Source organism: Sorex araneus, chromosome 4 (genome assembly GCF_027595985.1).
Source record: "Sorex araneus isolate mSorAra2 chromosome 4, mSorAra2.pri, whole genome shotgun sequence".
Taxonomy (NCBI): Eukaryota; Metazoa; Chordata; class Mammalia; order Eulipotyphla; family Soricidae; genus Sorex; species Sorex araneus.
Genome location: NC_073305.1, coordinates 30,590,063 through 30,608,675, shown reverse-complemented (window position 1 = coordinate 30,608,675; position 18,613 = coordinate 30,590,063).

Here is an 18,613-nt window from a genome sequence, read left to right as displayed (position 1 = left end):
GGCCGCACACTTCTGGGAGCTTGCTTTTAAGTCTCTGGATGTTGGCCGTTGATGGGATTACACACACCTGGGTTCCTCTGCCGGTATCTTCATGTGTGAGGCCTGTTCGAATGTGTGGAGAGGGGCCTTGAGCATGGCTGTGGCTAGGTTCCGGTGGTCTTTGGCTGCCGGGAGCTCTGCTCGGGCCACGAAGGAAAGCTGGAGCACATCCCCTCCGAGGGGCCTGGGGAAGACAGCCAGTCATGTGGGCAAGAGACTCTCTGCCGTATTCTACTGTAATCTCCAAAATGGAAGATTTGGCCTATAGAGATCACTTAGTAGACTCAGTGAATACTTTGCATTCAGAAGGACCAGATTTGATCACCAGCACAACATGATCCTCAGAACATGACCAGGAGTGACCACTGAGCACAGAACTGAGAGTATTCCTCAGGTAACTCCAGGTGTGGCCCAACATCAAAAGATGGGAAATTTTATGAGAAGACATTAGGTAAAATAATCAGTCTTCTAGAAGGTAAACAAATACTTTAATCGAGTCTTAACTTTGTGTAAAATTTCAGGGAGGAATGACGAGGCATTGTCAAATGAGCTTCCTACTTTAGAGTGAGCAGAGAGAATCAGTAGAGCACTCTGAGAAATAATAATAATAAAGAATATGTTAACTTAGAGGCTCTTGAGAAAAATACTGTTTGGTCATAAGAAAAGATAAAATTATGTAATTTTCTTCTACATGGGTGGATCTGGGAAGTATCATGTTAAGTGAAATCAGTCAGATGGAGAGGATCAGACTCGCACCTGTGATATAATGATCTCTCTCTAATGTGGGATCTAAAGAAACTTCCAAGGGAAATACCAAAAAACCGAAGGCAATATAAACAAAGAGCAGGAAAACTGATTTTCAGTAGGAAGTTTGTCACTGGAGCAGGGGTTGGGAAATATAATTTTTTAAAATTTTTTAAAATTTTATTGACTCACCTTGAGATAGTAACCCTTCATGTTTGGGTTACAGTCTCACAATGATCAAACACCCATCCCTCCACCCGTGCACATTCCCCACCACCAATATCCCGGGTAAACCCCCCTTTTCCCATCCTCCCCTTGCCTCTATGGCAGACAATATTCCCCATACTCTCTCTCTACTTTGGGGCATTATAGCTTGCAACACAGACACTGAGAGGTCATCATGTTTGGTCCATTATCTACTTTCGGCATGCATCTCCCATCCCAACTGGTTCCTCCAGCCATCATTTTCTTAGTGATCCCTTCTCTATTCCATCTGTCTTCTCCCCTTTGCCCATGAAGCAGGCTTCCATAATTTATGGGAACACTAGGACAATCATGGAGGAGGAAAGTGCCTTCCATGCAAGCAGGCTGTGGGGTGGGTGGGAGAGGGGAGGGACACTGTGGGTAATGCAGGAAGATAATGGACATTGATGAAAGAATTGACTTGGGTATGTACACCTGAAATTCAATCATTATATTTTTAACTTTGTAATCTTGATTCAATTAAAAAAATAAAATTTTAAAAAAAGAAAAATGAGAATATGATTATCCAACTGAAGCATGATTCTAAAAGGTTGCAAAAACCAGAATAGTGGTCTGGAGATGCTTTTAGAAGGACATGGAGAAATATTTTTATCACTGTGAATTTTTATTGAATGTTTTCTCATTGTTCTATGGAAGAAGATGACGATATGGTCTCACTTTGATGGAATTTATAGGTTGTAGCTGATGACGGATATGAAAGTAGTCTTAGCTGGCTAAGATATATATAAGAGAAGGAGGTGGGGGGGGAGGAGAAAGTAAGGCAAACGACTAAATTCTAATCTAAACCAAAGACAAGAGTCTGCCTATAGGTACTTCTCAGGCGTATTGTGGTGTTTTTAGCACAGTGATCTGAACTTTGGGGCTCTAGTTGCCTCTTTGAAACAAGAGAAATTAAGACTTCAAGATTTAGGGAAACATTTTTTAGTAGTAATGTTCTGTGCAGTATTTGTTTATTTAAACTTCATTTAACTAGGTATCCTGTAGCTTATCTGGCAATCCCAGGAAATGTTCTATTTACTATCCTGTCATAGTTTTAGTGGTTCACTTCCTATGGCAAAGTAAGTATAAGTTGGGTACACCCCAACTTCATTATTCAGAAGGAAATGTGGTCAGCTTTCATGTGAGTGAAAACATGTGAGAAGTTGCTATAAAAGGATCCACAACACACTTATTACGTATCATACAAGAAAATTTCTCATTCCAGCAAATATCTTTCTAGAGAATAACTATATACAATGCCATTTGAACAGTTTTCTTAAATTCTAATAAGAATCCTAAGCAATAGGTTTTTAGCAGGGAAATATAGAACTCAGTATAAAAAAGAATAACCTGTGCTTATTCTTGTCATTATCACTAAATGTCATTTATCGTCCGCAACTGATGTACTGAATTGTATGTTATTTTCATTTCCAGAGGAAAGAGGATAAAGGAAGGGAGTTCTTCACAATTTTATTGTTTCAGCATCAAAGATTCCAGCTGATTACAATTTCCTGTCTCCAATAAGCTGCAAAATCTACTTAGCTACACAACCACTTGCCAAAGCAAAGCAAAACAAAACAAAACAAAATCATTCAAGATTCCAGAAGATTGAGAAAGGTATGGGAGATAAGGATAAAAGAGTAGTTGTGAGGGACTTTTGGCATCTATTTAATTCTTCTAATGTGCTCATGAAATTCTTATTTATGCTTCTTTTACTTCAGAGAGATTTGACCAGCTCAGTTTTTTTTTAAACCAACTCTTAAAAGCTGGATGTGTTTTTTTCTTGCTTTTTAGTTTATGTCACAAAATTCCACAGTCACAAAAATATTTGGAGCCTAACGCATATGTAAGGACTATATTTTTGTTGAAATACATAACAAATGACCAGTGGTATGGTTTGACCTAGGAAACTACAAATCAGAATAAAAGAACCATGGTGGCTAGCTGGCAAGGGCTTGCCATGTGCTGGTGACAAACAGTAGCTATTGCTTAAGAAAACTCAGGTGAGAGGGATTTATTTTCACACACTCAAAAGGCCTTTTGCAGATGGTATGTTATTACACAAGAAATATTTGATGTTTCTCTCTCTGTGTCTCTATTTCTGTCTCTCTCTCTCTCTCACACACATAATTAATGCAATAGTTCTAAAATGAAGTCAGAATCCTCCATATCGTTTTCCAAAATGGCTGAACCAGTCGGCATTCCCACCAGCAGTGAAAGAGAGTCCCTTTCTCCCCACATCCACGCCAACTCTGGTCGCTTTTGTTCTTTTGGATGTGGGCCGGTCTCTGTGGTGTGAGATGGTATCTCATTGTTGTTTTGATCTGCAACTCCCTGATGATTAGTGATGTAGAGCATTTTTTCATGTGACTTTTGTCCATATGGACTTCTTCTTTGAGAAAGTTTCTGTTCATTTCATTGCCCCATTTTCTGATGGGGTTTGATGATTTATTTTTGTAGAGTTCAAGCAGTGCCTTGTAAATCTTTGATATCAACCCCTTATCAGATGGATATTAGGGTGAATATCCTTTCCCATTCTGTTGACTGTCTTTGAATTCTGTTCACTGTGTCTTTTGCGGTGCAGAAGCTTCTCAGTTTGAGGTAATCACATCTGTTTATCTTTGTTTCCACTTTGTTGGCCAGTGCAGTGTCGTCTTTAAAGATACCTTTAGCTTCAATGTCATGGAGGATTTTGTTGACCATGTTTTCAATGTACCTGATGGACTCTGGTCTGATGTTGAGGTCTTTAATCCATTTTGATTTGACTTTTGCGCACGGTGTTAGGTAGAGTTCTGAGCCCATTTTTTTTGCATGTAGCTGTCCAGTTTTACCAGCACCATTTGTGGTGCTTTCCTTGCTCCACTTCACATTTCTTGCTCCCTTATCAAAGATTAGGTGATCATATATTTGAGGGTGTGTGTTTGAGCTCCCATTTGACCCAGCAATACCACTTCTGGGAACATATCCTGGAGATGCAAAAAAGTATAGTAGAAATGACATCTGCACTTGAATATTCATTGCAGCTCTGTTTACACTAGCCAGAATCTGGAAAAAACTCGAGTGCCCGAGAACAGATGACTGGCTAAAGAAACATTGGTACATCTACACAATGGAATACTATGCAGCTGTTAGAAAAGATGAAGTCATGAAATTTGCATATATATGGATCAACATGGGCTGGAGGAATAGCACAGCAGGTAGGGCACTTGCCTTCAATGCAGCCGACCTGGGTTCAATTCCTCCATCCCTCTCGGAGAGCCCAGCAAGCTACCGAGAGTATCTTGCCCGAAGGGAAGAGCCTGAAAGATCACCATGGTGTGTTCAATATGCCAAAAACAGTAACAACAAGTCTCACAATGGAGACGTTACTGGTGCCTGCTCGAGCAAATCGATGAGCAACGGGATGATAGTGATCCAGTGATCCAGTGATCCAGTGATCCAGTGATGGATCAACATGGAAAGTATCATGTTAAGAGAAATGAGTCAGAAAGAGAGGGACCCACATAGAAAGATTGCACTCATTTGTGGAATATAAAGTAACAGAATGGGAGATTTACACCCAAGATTATTAAAGATAAGTATTGGGAGGATTACTCCATAGCTTCAAAGCTGGCCTCACATACTAGGGGAAAAGGCAGTTCAGTTAGAGAAGGGATTAGCAAGTAAATGGTGCTAGGAGGATCCACTTGGGATGGGAGACATACTCTGGAAGCAGACTATAGACCAAACATGATGGCCTCTTAATACCTCTATTGCAAACCACAGCACCCAAAAGAAGAGAGATCGAGCAAAAGGGAATGTCCTGCCACAGAGGCGGGGTTCAGGGAAGGGGGACAGGGTGGGGATTGTGGGAGGGATGCTGGGACCGTTGGTGGTGGAAAATCCCTGATGGAGGGATGGATACTCAACCATTGTATGACTAAAATGCAAGCACAGATGTTTTTAAGTCTGTAACTGTACCTTACGGTGATTCACTAATAATAAATAAATAAATAAATAAATAATGAAGTCAGCACCTCTATTTACATTACCAACTGAGAGTTCTGTACTTGTAGCTAAACAACTAGAATGTAGGTGTCTGAGCTCAACCTTTCTAAAAGGAGACTCAGCATGGACACCTTTAATCAAATGTCCATCAACAGGTTGTGGTAAAGTCTCCAATCCCCCTGTCTCTACAGTAAGTCTCTGAGGATGGATATGGCTAATGATTTGGATAAAGAGACCAAGTCAAGTAACATGATGATTTAGGTGTTTTCTTTCTTGTATTTGCCTCTAATTGCTCCTCACCTGCATAAAATGCTGACGTGACCTAATTTTTTATAGATCTTTTGTTTTTGCTAGTTCCAAATCACTGAGTACTTGGGTTTGCATGGTGGGTTTTGTGGTTTCAAATCTCCACTGAAGTTAATCATACCTTGGACAATATTAGCATGGGAATATTATCCCTAAGATCATTTAAAAAATATCTTGTCTTGGATTTTTTAAAAATCACTATTTCAGACCCTATTTTGATAGAATTGCAGACCTTATCTTTCTGCAGCTGACCACTGTTTCAAAGGCATGTGAGAAGGCAATGTGTATTTCATAATTATTAATACTTTGTCCTAGCCTGAAGAAACTGATCTACAGTTGATTGGAGGGGGAGTTTCAGGTGATGCCTTAGCCTAATCATAGGAAAGCTTCTGTCTGCATCTCAACCATGCTTCTAAGGCAGATCTGTTTAATGGCAATGCCATGATATATCTCCTGGGCCTAGGAATGCTCCATCTCACCATATGTAAGAACAGCACTTGATGTAGTTCTGCATTTAGTGGGAGAAGGAGAAATCTCTTTAAATTAAACTCTCTAATCTTAGGCCTGAGGCTTAGCACAGGACATTTCATTGAATAATTGGTTATAGCAATTGAGTTTTCTAGAGATAATTTTTTTTGGCTTTTGCTCAAGTTGTAATGTGTGTTGTATTCGAATGGGAGTAGACAAGAGGGAGTGAAGATGGTCTTTTATAGGCTTCCAGTTAAGCTTTTAATTTACACTGGTTATCTATACCTCTGAATGCTCCCACATCATTATCTGTGAGATAGTGAAGAGAAAAAAAAATGGCATTCTATTTTCTGCACCCTCTTCTCCTTGAGATCTTGCATCTTCATTTAAAAGCAATCAGGCAGGCAGGTGAGGGGATTGGAAAAAGGATGACTTTTAATAGCTTTTGTGATCAAGATCCCAACTTATTCCTTAAAAGTTAGCCCACACTTCTCTTATCCAGTGTGTTATTTTCAGTTTTACCTTGTGTATTTTTTAAAAAATCATGCACTTTTAAGATTAAAAATGTCTTAATAAAGACAGCAAGGTACCTGGAGGTGGCATAAAGAAGACAGAGAATATTCTTAAAAATCCACCCAATTCTTTCTATGAATCAATTAGAATATTGTTCATCTCTGACATTACCTCAGGTGTCTTAAAAGTCTGGGGTAATGTGATCTCCATAAAATGGTCATCCAGACAACGATGCAACTTCTGGCAGATATCTCTCTGGACTTAGTTACTAAAATACTAAAATACAGAAACCCAAAACCGAGAGGCCGCTAAGTGTGTCACTCAACCTCATACCTCTTCATCCTCAGCAATGGAAAACAAATTATCTAATGCTTCCTTTTCAGCAGGTCTGACTTTAGGGGAGAGACTCTCCAAACAATAATAGTGAGTTTTGTTGAAATATTGTATGCAATCAAAGTGAAAGTAAAGTGAAATTTATTAGTTACACAGGTGGGGGGGCAAAGGGTGGGGGGGCTAGGGACGTGGGGGGTTAGGGGTGTGGGGGTGCGGGGTGGAGCTATACTGGGATTCTTGGTGGTGGAATATGTGCACTGGTGAAGGGATGGGTATTCGAGCATTGTATAACTGAGATTTAAACCTGAAAACTTTGTAACTTTCCACATGGTGACTCAATTAAAAAATTAAAAAAAAATGGTCATCCAGAGGCTATGTACTTCCCACTTGGAAATTCTGGGTATCTATTTGATTATATCTCTCTTCCTCACTTACGAAGGTTCTTGAATTGGGTAAATGTGATAGTGCTAAAGTCTTTTTTTTTTTTACTAGTGAATCACCATGAGTTACAGTAACACACATAAATTTTCATGTTTGCATTTTGTTTATATCTCTCCACCAGTGCCCAGTCCCCTCCACCAATATTCCCAGTATCACTCCACCCTCCCACCCCATCCCCCCACCCTACCCCACCTCTGTGTCAGGGTATTCCCTTTTGTTCTCTCTATCCTTTTGGGTGTTGTGGTTTGCAACAGAGGCACTGCATGGCCATCGTGTTTGGTCTATATTCTATTTTCAGTGTGCATCTCCCATCCCGTGTGGGTCCTCAAACCACACTTTACCTGGTGTTCCCTTCTCTATGTGAGCTGCCCCTTCCTCCAGCGTGTGGGGCCAGCTTCCAAGCCTTGGAGCCAACCTCCTGGTACTTATCTCTACTATTCTTGGGTGTTAGTCTCCTATTCTGTTATTTTATTTTATATTCCACAGATGAATGCAATCTTTCTATGTCTGTCTCTCTCTTTCTGACTTGTTTCACTTAGCATGATACTTTCCATGTTGATCCACTTATATGCAAAGGTCATGACTTCATCTTTTCTAACAGTAGCATAGTATTCCATTGTGTAGATGTACCAAAGTTTCTTTAACCAGTCATATGGAGACAAAATAAAGTCGCAGAAGAAACCCAAGTCTTATACACGCCGAAGTCTGTGTGCATATACCAAGTCCAGAGGAGGAAGTGGCGAGTTTAAGTCCAAATTTCAGCATCAATATCAGAGTGGCAGAAATCATGACCAAATAACATGGAAAACTTCAGGAAGGGGCAGACACTGCATCTGGAGAGATGGGTGGGGAGCACAGGGGGCAGGAGAGCTGTGTTTAAGTGTTATGTGACAATACTCTAGGCCCGTGGTATCTAGGTGCAGGGCCCTGAAGATGTTGACCTGTAATTATGGCAGCAAATAGTGTGTGATTTAGGCTGTTGAACAGGCCCAACAGAGAGCCGAGAAGCAGGTGGAGCTTTTTCTGCAGGGATAGCCTGGCGCTACTTCATCATGTCCTACGAAAAGAAAAATTTCTCTTTGATTTTGAACCCTAGGTATCTCTGAATTATAATGACTGTGTGATGAGGCCACTTAATGTTTCGACAGGAAGGTAAAGAATCAGTTATTGACATCATGGTAATGACTGAGCCATATGCACTGAGAGTATGAGTAAGCATCTCTGCTTTGATCTTCTTTCCTTGGCTCTGCAAAGCACATCTCTGCTTACCAAGTCTCATATGCCTTGCTCCATAGCATAGAATTTTAGGATAACCCCAGGAACCATAAGTTGTATTAAAATACCTGTACCTTACCTCTAGTGGGGAGGGTGGGGAAGGAAGGAGACTGGCCCATGCATAGGCCAACTGAATGACTGTGGTTCAAACTTAGATTCTAGGAGATTGATCTGACCCAAATGAAGATGGGAAGTAAGAAAGCGTGCTGAATCAGAGCTGTTCTGAGGAAGTCAAGGATTGGACAGCAGTGAAATCTTTTGTAAATGTGAATCTGAAGGTCTGAAAAGGAACAAGGGTGGTATCAGTTCACTACAGAAATCACTATGTAACATGGAAGGAAATCAAAAGGATGTGCTATCAGTTGTTAAAATTATCAGTGTTATTTATAAGTCTATTTGATTAAAGAGATATTAGTTTATTCAATACGTGCTTAAGTGCCTAATATATTCCAGGTTCTATGCCTAAATATCATAATAAAACATTAATGAGACTCAGTCTCCAATGTGGTATAGGAACCTTTATGACCTGAAGGAGGCTTATGGTAACATAGAGTAAGTTCACTTAAGAAGTAAGAAGCAGAGAAAGAAGCCAACTTATTGATAGAAAAAGTGGGACAGAACTCAAAGAGAAGGAATTCAGTGAACAATGGTCACTTGAGGTAAAAGGAACCATATATGTGAAGATTGAGCAATAAAAGAGAAACAGGGCTTAGGAGAAGTCACCTGTTACTGGAATTTATTGAAGCAGGTGAGACATAGTGCAGAATGTGGATTCATATACACGCAAGACTTAGAATCTTACTGCATAGAGAATTACTGAAAGTCCTTCTAAGCAAAGTGAACTCTATTTGGACTGTGTTTCCTTGCTTGCAGGTTGCTTAATTCAAAGCTGAGTTGGAAGAAATTGGATCTAAAGAGTGTCAGTGAAGGGGCTGGAGCAATAGCATAGTGGGTAGGGCGTTTGCCTTGCATGAGGCTGACCCAGGTTTGATTCCCAGCATCCCATATTGTTCCCTGAGCACTGCCAAGAGTAATTCCTGAGCTCAGAACCAGGAGTAACCCCTGTGCATCGCCAGGTGTGACCCAAAAAGCAAAAAAAAAAAGTGTCAGTGAAGTTGGAGAGAGACAAACAGACTGGAAAGAGATTTCAGTTGTCTTTGTGACATACTTGGTTAATGAGCAAAGGACCAGGAAAGAGGCAAAGATAACTTTTGGGTTACTGGATAAAGAAGTGGAGGAAAGGTGGTATGATTACTTTAGGGAACTAAAAGGAGATCTGGGCTTCTGAGGGAGGAAAATGAGCTCAATTTTGGAAATGTTGAAATGGGAATGGTTTTCCTTTGGCAGGGAATGGGTTTGTAGCTGTCCACTGCAGCAAACAGAGTCTTGCTACTGGTTAACAGTCTACTTATTTTTCTCCTTGGTTTAGAAGATTTGCATTTAGAAATAAAAAAATCTGGATCGAAATATGCTAGAAGAGTCCATGTCAAGTTAGAATTTAGATGTCTAGTAAGAAAATTTAGTTTCTAAATGCAGAGACAAATAAGATTTACATCTCTCAATGTAATGAAAATAAATCATGTATTTTTCTTGCATCAGTTGTTTTGTTTTACAAATTCCTTAACATCTTTCTGTAACAAAGCATTGCTTTATATTGTGAGTCTCGGGGAAATTGGTGCAGGGCATGGCAGAAATCGTGTGTATCACAAAAAATATGCCAACTCCTGGGACTGGTGACCCCCAGTGCCCCTGAATTTCTCTTTCTTGGGTCAGTATTTCACTGCTGTCAGGATATTGCCCAGTGCATGCCGTTCTTAAACCCCAGAAGAGAGTCATTTGCTGAGCAGCGGAATGTCTTCAGCCACAAGTTACACATTGTTATTCTAGCCAAGGCTTGCTACCACTTGTAGAAATTTTTATTGGTGGAGACCTATCTTATGTCCTGCATTAGCAGTTTTCAACTGTCTACGGCAAATTGCAACAGATGCTATTGGAAACTTCCATCCCCCTTAGTGATCTTTGAAAAAAATTGATATAATTTTTTATTTTGGCAATACATTACCCTTCTTAGTTTTTAAAATTAAAAATCGAGGCTGGAGCGATAGCACAGTGAGTAGGGCATTTGCGTTGCATGCAGCCGACCTGGGTTCAGTTCCTCTGTTCCTTTCAGAGAGCCCGGCAAGCTACCGAGAGTATCCTGCCCGCAGGGAAGAGCCTGGCAAGCTCCCTGTGACATATTCGATATGCCAAAAACAGTAAAAACAAGTCTCACAATGGAGATGTTACTGGTGCCCGCTTGAACAAATCAATGAGAAACTGGATGACAGTGATATAGTGATACAGTGAGACTGAGGTAAAAGTTGACAGCATTGTGCATGCTTAGAGGAGTATAAGTTCACACTTCTATAAATTTGTGTTGCTACACTACACCTAACACTGAAGTATCAGTGACAGTCTACCACAACCCCTTGTACCCCCTCCCACACAAGGTGCTCGCTGCCCCTGGAAACTTAGCCCTGCTATCAGAATTCTAGGGTATGTGTGGGTTTGGATTTGTCGGTTCCTTTGCTTGAGTTCTTTGTTATTTCAAGTAAGAGTGAGATTATATGATAGTTGTCTCTCTCTTTCTAACTTTTTTCACTTCGTGTTACTCCCTTCACATACAATCATGATGTTGCAAGTGGCAAGATTTCATCTTTCTGATAAGTTTATAATTTGAGGGCACAATCTCTTCCTACATTCCTCAGGCATGGGTCACAGTATTCTTCAAATCTTGGCTATTGTGTATAGAGCTGCAGTGAGTACAGATATGAATGGATATATATGTCAAATCTACTATTATTTTAAAACATTCCTTTTATTAATCAGTATTCAAGTACAGAAGTGTGTGTTTGTATTTGAGTGTGTGTATTTTCATGCGTGTGTGTTGGGGGTCATGTTACACTAGAAGCATTTTTCACTTTATTATTAGGAATTCTAGAGCTGTCATTATTAGGAATTCTAGAGCTATTACTGACTGGATACCACAGGACATCAAAAGAATGCCTGGCTGCCCACCTATGAGATGGTCTGACTTCTTTGTCAAGACCCTGAACCGTTTGATGCTCTTAATGTTCCTGGAACAAACAGACACTATTGGGCTAGACTAGCACGTGACTGGGATGAATGGAGACGTTACTGGCACCTGCTCGAGCAAATTGATGAGCAATGGGATGACAAGTAATACAAGTGATACAAGTGATGAGAAATTTTTAACTTGTAGGGAACACACACATACATACATAACCATTTTATTGAGATACTAAGTTTATAATGTCAGCTATAGTTTTATTTTACTTGTATCATTTGTATCACTAGTATCACTTGTATCATTACCCACTTATTTTACTTAGCCACTGTAAATTATAAAGTTATTCATGATTTGGTTTCAGGCATACAAAGTTCCAACACCAATCCCTTTACCAGTGTCCACTTCTGCCTACCCACGTACCTATTTTCTCTCACACCCACCAGACTGCCTCTAAGGCAGGTATCACTATGTCACTGTCATCCTGTTGTTCATCAATTGCTTGAGTGGATGCCAACAATGTCTCCATTTGTCCCTGTCGCACGCTATTGTAGCCCAATGGCATACTGGGGGCTCTTCCAGGGTCAGGTGAATGAGGATGGTCATTGTTACTGCTTTTGGCATATCAAGTACGTAATGGAGCTTGCTAGGCTCTGCTGTAATGCATAAATATATGAATATATATACATAAAAATGTATATATTTCATTGATTTTGGCTATTGCAATTAGTGTGGCAATTAAAATAGGAGTGCAAATGTCTTTTCTCCATTGTGTTACTGGGCTCGGTGTCAGTTATACCCTTAATGCATATTTCATTTCAATACCACACTGATCATCAGAGAGCTTACCTCCTTCCATCAGTGTCCCAGACACCTCTCCCAGACACCTAGTAACCTATGTGAGCTCAATTCTGCAACCAGCATTCTAGTACTGATGATGTTGGTCATTTGTTGTTCCCTCTAAGCTTCTTTATATCCCATGTATGATGGAATTCATATATGTATGTGTGTGTGTGTGTGTGTGTAGTTTGGGTCACACCTGACTGTGCTTGGAGTTTTCTCCTAGCTCTGGGCTCAAGGATCATTCCAGGCAGGCTCGGGGAACCATATGGAGTACTAGGGATCGAATATGAGTGTGCAAAATGCAAAGTAAATGTTTTACACGCTGTATTATCTCTCTGGCCCTGAGAGATCCTTTAAAAATTTTTTTATGTTGGGTCTGAAGCAATAATACAGTGGGTAGGGCACTTGCCTTGCACATAGCTGACCTGGGTTTAATCCCTGACACCACACATGGTTCCTCATGCCCAGTAGGGCTGATCCCTTACCACAGAATCAGGATTAAACCCTGAGTTTACCAGATATGAACACAAACAAAATAAAAAATACATATTGTGAAGGTGGTAATACCCCTACACCACCAATACATGCAAAATATAAGCTAAACTTCTGAAATTCCACAACGTTTTAAAACAATAACGGTTCTAAAAATTTTTTAAAAACATCTTTTCTTTTGTGTAAGTACATGCATTTTCAAAATTAGTAGTATGGCTAATTCTATGATAAAACTTTTGGAAATTAATAAGAACTAGACAAATCCTACAAGTATAAAAATTACTAAGAGTGAAGAGAAGGGAATTAAGAAAAATTTAAGGGGTCCCCCCAATAGCCAAAGAAATCATTAGGAAAGAGAAGATGGGGGCATTACTTTCTTCAACTTCAAACTGTGCAACAAAGCAGAAGTGATTAAAATGGCATGGTATGGAATAGTTACAAACCCTCAGTTCAATGGAATAGAGTTGAAAATCCACTGACCCTCAGGCATACTATCAGTAAATTTTTAATAAAGGAGTGAAAAATTTCAAGCACAGTAAGAAAAGCCTCTTCTACAAGTGATGCTGGGAAAACTGGTCAGTCACGTAAAAAAAAATGAACTCACACCTTTCGATAACACCATGCACAAAAATCAAATCAAAATGAATTAAAGACCTTGAGCTACTGCACCTCAAGAAAATGAGGGTCAGAAAAGAAAGACAGCCCAGAGGCTGAGAGAAATTATTTCCCCATGACTCATCCAATGAAAAGTGAATATCCAAAAAAATATAAACCATTGATGGAAATTTAGAAGAAAAAAAATCCAAGAGATGAACAGAAACATCCTCAAAGAAGAAATACAAATGGCCAGAAAGCATATGATAAAGTGCTCAATATCACTAGTATGGAAATGCAAATCAAAGCAATGAGATAATAGCTCACACCACAGAGACTGACAATCAACAGAAAGAACAATAACTGGCAGTGTTGGCATGGATGAGGGGATGGGAGGGCAGGGGTCTGTGGGAGGGTTCCTCATTCACTAATGGTGGCATTGTCAACATCTCAGCCTTTTTGGAAGACAATATAGACATTCCTCAAAAAAAACCTAGGAATTGAGCTTCTATACCCAATTTGTTCCACTTCTGGGAATATACCCCAAGGACCCAAAAACACACTGTTGAAAAGATATCTACACTCGTATGTTCATTGCAGCACTATTCACAATAGCCAAAAATCTTGAAACAACCCAAATACTCAAGAACAAATGACTGGATAATGAAGCCATGGCACATATACACAATGGAATACTACTCAGCCTTAAGCAAATGTAAAGTCATGTATTTTTCTGATACATGGATGGACCTGGAGAGTATCAAGATGAATAAGTCAGAGAGAGAAGGATATTGCTAGCTAGATTGATTTCACAGAATATATCCCACAGAATATAAAGAAACATAGTAAAGGAATAACTAATGCTGAAAGGCAACAGTCACAAGAACCAGGAGAGTTGGTTCTTAGTAGTAAGCTTGCCACTGGTGGGTGGCAGTAGGGATAGGTCAGAGAAGGGACTCCTATGACTGACAATGACAGAAGAAAGTGATCACTCTGGATGAGGACTAGGTGCTGAATGGAGCTAAAGTGATAGGCATTGATGCCCTATAGCTATCATTATTGTAAGCCCAGTACCTAAATGGGGGGAAAAAGAACCAAGTGCCTGCTGCGGAGGTAGACTGGGCAGCGAATGAAAACTGGGGACATTGGTAGAGGGAAGTGAACACTGGTGAAGGAATTGGAACATTGATTAACTGAAAATCATGAATAATTTTGTAATTTTGTAACTTTACAATTCATGGTGATTCAATGAAAGTATTTTAAAAATTAAATTGAAAAACAACATTTTAAGGGAAAGTGTGAGTGGCCCTATAAAATCATGAAATTGTATTTTATCCTAAAAAGGGAATATTGACTTTATGTTATTAAATATTATAGGTAATGTTTAAGTATCTGCATTAATAAGTAAAAGATTATAATTAAAATCTCTATTGATGCAGCAAAATCACCTGAATAGCAGAACATTCAATATAAATGAAACATTACTTCATTACTAAAAAAATTATAAAATCCCTTACCAGGCTAAGAATAAACAGACTATTCTTAATCTTGTAGAGAGCAACCATAAGTGCTATGAATGCCACACTCGGTGACAAAGTGCATAGAAGTTTGTTATGATTGTTAAAGAAATTCCTGTAATACTTCTTGCAAGACTGGTTTCAAGGCTTTATAGTCGGTAAAGTCACAGTCTGTATTCTGTAGAATACATTTGAAACTTTAAAGTTTTAAAGAGGAAATTTCAAACTTAATCCAGTGTCAGTGATACTTACTAAGGAATAGTTGATTTTGAGTTACGCAATAGCTCTGTATTCAAGGACAAAGTAGTTAGGGAGAGAAACGCATTGAAGGGGCGGGTGAGTTATGTGGGTTCATACTAGTGGTGATGCTCACTTTTCCCCTTACCTCAGCTGACTCAGAAGTTCTCTAGTCCTTGAATCAGAGACCGGAAATCCTGTCACACTGACCAGCCTGGGAGAACTGAGCATGCTAGCTGGATATAAACATCTTAGACCCCAGCAGTTTCCTTTTCTAGAGTAAATCCTCACAGAGAAGAAAACATTTAGGGAATTTAACATGGTGTGAGGCTAAACATTCTTGAAAGTTTCGGCTACCAGAGATTGGAGTTGCACTTGGTTCTGGAGACAAGTAGGGTTAAAGCTGGTAGCTCCCCAGGAGAGTCCTACAGAGCTGTGTCATCACCCTTGGGTAAAACCCAACATTCTTTTTAAAAAATATTATTATTCATTTATTGTTGCTTGGGCCACACTCGGCGGTGCTAAGAGGTGACTCCTGGATCTGTACTCAGGAAAGACTCTTGGTGGTGCTCAGAGGATTATATGGGATACCAGAGATCAAACCCAGCTCAGCTATGTGCAAAGCAAGCACCCTACTGCTATACCATCACTCTGGCACAACCCAATAGTCTTAAAATGGCACATGAAAATGTTACAATTTTGCCCCAGATTGCATTTCCAGCCTTTATTTATTTATTTTTTTGAGGGGGTCATCTTTTCCCATCTCGTTCATATTATGTAACTCAGTTTGAGAATTATTTTCTTGAGCAAACTATGTTCTCACTTCCAGGACCTCATGTGAGCTTTATATTTTACTTTCTTTGGGGTATGGCTCACTTTTCTAGATGAATTTCAACTTTCCATTGTATATACACCAATAATCTCCACATTCTGTCCTTCTAATGCACTTGTAACACTTTATTGGCATTGCTTGTTTAATCATCTCTCTCCCTGTCTCCCAGATGCCGGAGTAACATTTGTTGAATTGAATTGTTGAACTAATGAAAATTTGAGGCAAAGGTGCTGAATATAACAGAATCATTTGTATTCTTTCAAAGGCTCTCTCCATCTGTATATAAACAAATAAAACTTTTGTGCGAATAAACTAAGACAAACTTTTGTGAGAATATTTTGCATGGTTAGGAGTGTCTGATTTTATAGTTTTAAAAAGCGTGTTATTGTGAAATTTATAAATTAAGAAAATTATATTCTGCATATGTCATTGATAAATTTTTCAGAGAAAGCTAACAAATTGAACATAAAACTAAATTTATTTATTACTGAAGTTGGGAGGCTCTTGAAACAAATCCAATTTGGAAATATATGTCCTTGCTTCTTTCTTTCAAGATTGTATGGTAGTTTAGTGATGGAGTATGTTTTTATTAAAATATATAAATAAAATAAATTGAACATATTACAGCTTATTAAATACAGGTATTAGATGAAAAAATGAGACCATCATTATAAAGGCATCTGGTTCAGAGTCAAAACACTTTATTTATGAATATAACTGTCACTATAGGACTGGTTTGATCTTTGCAATAGGCAAAGTTTTTTTTTCTTATTGATTTTTTTAATTGAGCTATAGCACAGTGGGTAGGGCATTTGCCTTACTCCAGGTTCGATTCCTCCGTCCCTCTTGGAGAGCCTGGCAAGCTACCAAGAGTATCTACCCGTACAGCAGAGCCTGAAAAGCTACCTGTGGCGTATTCGATATGTCAAAAACAGTAACAATAAGTCTCACAATGAAGATGTTACTGCTGCCTGCTCAAGCAAAACAACTGGATGACAGTGCTATGACAGTGCGACAGTGCTTTTATTGAATCACTGTGAGACACAGTTGCAAGTTTTCATGTATGAGTTATAATCATAGGATGATCAAACAACCATCCCTTCACCAGTGCACATTCCCCACCACCAAAGTACCCCAGTATACCCTCCTTTCCAACCCTCGCCCTTCTCGCCTCCATGGCAGACAATTTCCTCTATAATCTCTCTCTAATTTGGGGCATTATGGTTTGCAATACAGATGCTGAGAAGTTATCATTTGGTCCTTTATCTACTTTCAGCACACATCTCCCATCCTGACCCATCCCTTCAACCATCGTTTTCTTAGTAGTGCCTCTCTATTTCAGCTGCCTTCTTCCCACCCCTGCTCATAAGGCAGGCTTCCAACTATGGAGCAATCTTCCTGGCCCTTGTGTCTACTGTCCTTTGGTGTCAGTCTCATGTTATGTTATTTTATACTTCACAAATGAGTGCATTCCTTCTATGTCTGTCCCTCTCTTTCTGATTCATTTCATTTAGCATGATACTCTCCATGTCTATCCACTTATAAGCAAATTTCATGACTTCGTCTTTCCTAACAGCTTCATAGCATTCCATTGTGTAGATGTAACAAAGTTTCTTTAACCCTTCATCTGTTCTCAGGCATTCTGGTTGTTTCCAGATTTTAACTATTGTGAACAGTGCTGCAATGAACATATAGGTGCAGATGTCATTTCTACTGTGCTTTTTTAGGCGAAGCTTCTTCAGATAAGCAACAACTCACAAGAGAACAAGAGCTTCCTTACTGCATTTAAAATTACTCCCCCAAATCTGTGTATCTGTGTGTAATGCTCATGCATGTGCCCCTGTTGTATAGGCTGTGTATCAGATAGAGACTGAGTTTTCCAAAAACTTTCTCCTTGCAATCTGCATTTTCATCAACTCTCTTTGACCTTACCATATACTTTGAAGCATCACTTGGGTGCTACTGACACCTTTGAACACATTTGTGCTCAGGGGATTGAAAATTCTAAGGGCATGTGCATAATGATGTAAAGTTCTGAATAATAAATTAAAAGATAGTTTAGATTCCTCATTATAACCAGCTGTGTTAACTTCCTATTACAAATTAAAATATCCATCTTATCACAAATTTAATTTTTCCAAAACACCTGTTCTAACAGGCAATGTACTTTTTACATCATCAGAATGGCAACAACTTGAAAATATTTTACTTTTCTGGAAAGCCAATTATATTCTAGAATAAATTGTCCCCTCAGAGAGGGAAGATAGTCTCATATGTAATGGTGACAATCAATCCCCAAACACCTCAGGAAACATTTCCTTTTCTTTCCCTTTCATTATTATTTAAAAAAACAACAAGCCTCTTTAGTTTTCTTTCGACATTTTACAAAATCATTGTAGAATTAGGTTCTCTAAAAACTGTTGAATTCTGAAAAAATAACAACAAAATTTCTATCTTAAATCATCCCCAGAAATTGGAACAATTTACATCAAACCCTTATGGATTAGACAGCTTATTTGTACAATCCATTTTCTACCACACTGGCTACACATTTTGTAAGTAATTCTCATAGTGTAGTTGCATGATATACTAGCATTTCAATAATTTTTCTACCAAGAAAAATGTCATTGGGCATTTAATGGTGTAGGTGTCTTTGAAATGGACTTCAAGACAGACTAATGG